The sequence below is a fragment of the Canis lupus genome, chromosome 5, assembly GCF_011100685.1.
Source record: "Canis lupus familiaris isolate Mischka breed German Shepherd chromosome 5, alternate assembly UU_Cfam_GSD_1.0, whole genome shotgun sequence".
In the NCBI taxonomy this organism is placed as follows: domain Eukaryota; kingdom Metazoa; phylum Chordata; class Mammalia; order Carnivora; family Canidae; genus Canis; species Canis lupus.
In genome coordinates, this window is record NC_049226.1 from 47292510 (window position 1) to 47294817 (window position 2308).

Consider the following 2308-nt stretch of genomic DNA (forward strand, 5'->3'; position numbering starts at 1 on the left):
ATGACTAACCTGTTCAAATGCAAAGAATTCAGATCTAGTCTTTTCTAACTTTTTTTTTTTTTTTTTGTAAAATCTACACGGCAAGTTTAAGGCGCATTTTCGCATGGTGAAATATACGCTAACTGTACAAATAGATGAATCAATACATTGAATACAGAGAGACAGCATTGTTGTCCTCTCTGTCACTGGGTTATTGATCATCTACTTTGCATAAGCACCTGCTCTCTAGGGTATAGCGCAGGTGGGCTCAGAAGGGAAAGACAGGACACATAGTAGTACAGTAGAAAGGCATTGATTTAGGAATCAGGGAACCTTGACTGTACTCAGTTTGTCCTCTGTATCCAGTTCCATGACCTTGGGCAAATCACTTAACCTCTCTGAGACTCACTTTGCTCATCTATAAAAAGGCATAAGTTATATTAGCATGAGCTACTTTATAAGATTGTTGTATTTAATCATGTATTTTGTGTAAAAGTACTTTGTATTTTGTGTCTAAGACTACTGTATAAAATAAGGAATATTTGAAAAAGGAATGAAAAGAGCCAAAGAACATATACAAAACGGGTGAGAGGAAGAGAAAGTTATTCAAAAGGAAAATTCTAGATATAGAAAATAGGCAAAGCAAATCGTGTGTGTGTATAAATACAATATATGTGGCAAGAAGAAAAACAATCATAAAATAAAATAAATATTTTAAAAAAAGAACTACCCTGGGGTGCCTGGCTGGCTCAGGTTGTAAAGCATGCGACTCTCTTTTTTTTTTTTTTTTTTTTTTTCAGTTTTATACCTTTATTTGACAATCAGTGATTCGTTCTCATCCACATTAACAGTCCGTAGATTTTTGAAAGTGATGACAAGTACGCAGGTAACCAGCGTGTAGAGCTTGTTTGGTGACTCTTCATCCTTGTTACGTTTTCTGGACAATTGTGCACGGATACGGTATGGAACATCCCTTATTCCTTTGGCCCAGACAGCTTTGTTGAGCCTAGTGTCAATGCGCACATCTGGAGTTCCCATCTCCTTCATGGCAAATTTCCGGTCTCTTTGAGTGCCCGAGGGGCATGCTTCTTGAAACCCACTCCATGGATACGCTTGTGAATGTTGATGGTGTATTCTCTGGTCACTACCTCCTTGGTGGCAGAACGGCCCTTCTTGCTACCCTTCTTTGCGGGAGCCATTCTGTCGGGCCCTAGTTGGAAGAAGTAAGGCAATCGGAGAAGGACAAACATTATATGTTCTCATTCCTTTGGGGAATATAAATAATAGTGAAAGGGAATATAAGGGAAGGGAGAAGAAATGTGTGGGAAATATCAGAAAGGGAGACGGAACATAAAGACTCCTAACTCTGGGAAACGAACTAGGGGTGGTAGAAGGGGAGGAGGGCGGGGGTGGGGGGTGGGAGTGAATGGTTGACCGGCACTGGGGGTTATTCTGTATGTTGGTAAATTGAACACCAATAAAAAATAAATTAAAAAAAAAAAAAAACTACCACAGTTGGAGCGGTGGTGGTATAGGGAGCGTTGGTGGTATAGTGGTTAGCATAGTTGCCTTCCAAAAAACTACCACAGGTTTACTAAATGAATTAGTAATTCTTTTTTTTTTTTAATTTTTATTTATTCATGAGAGACACACACAGAGAGAGACAGAGAGACACAGAGAGAGAGGCAGAGACAGAGGCAGAGGGAGAAGCAGGCTCTTCTCAGGGAGCCCAATGTGAGACTCCATCCCTGGACCCGGAGATCATGCTCTGAGCCAAAGGCAGGCACTCAACCACTGAGCCACCTAGGTATCCCTAAATGAATTAATAATTCTATGTAGAATTCTGTAAATAAGTTAAAATTACTATAACCTAAGGAGATAAGGCAGAAAAATAAAAGCATAATGAGGAGTTTAAAATAATGTGTCATAAGTAAAAAGTTTGGCATGATGGTTAAAGATACAAAATATATTTCTTCAAAATATATTCTAAATTTGACCATTTTTCACCACCGTCCACTATCTTTTACTTGTACTATTGTAAAGTATTTCTAACAGATCTCTTTGTTTCTACTCGTACCCACCCCCTACAGTTTTATTTTTCACACAATGAATAGCATGATCTTTCAAAAATGCATATTTACATCACTCCCTTACTTCAAATCATCTGTTGGCTTCTCATTTTATATATAATAAAACTCAAGCATCTTATGATGGTTTATGAAGGCCTGTGTAATCTGGCCCCTGCCTACTTCTTTCCAACCTAGTCTTTTACCACACTCCCCCTTGGTCACTATGTTCCAACCACATTGGCCTTGCTGTTCTCAATGGA

The 2308-nt window shown here is 38.8% G+C and overlaps 1 pseudogene; it reads right to left on the reverse strand.

Moving 5' to 3' along the window:
- Positions 1–789: 789 nt before the first annotated feature.
- On the reverse strand, positions 790–1178 carry LOC100684442 (annotated as a pseudogene).
- Positions 1179–2308: the final 1130 nt, after the last annotated feature.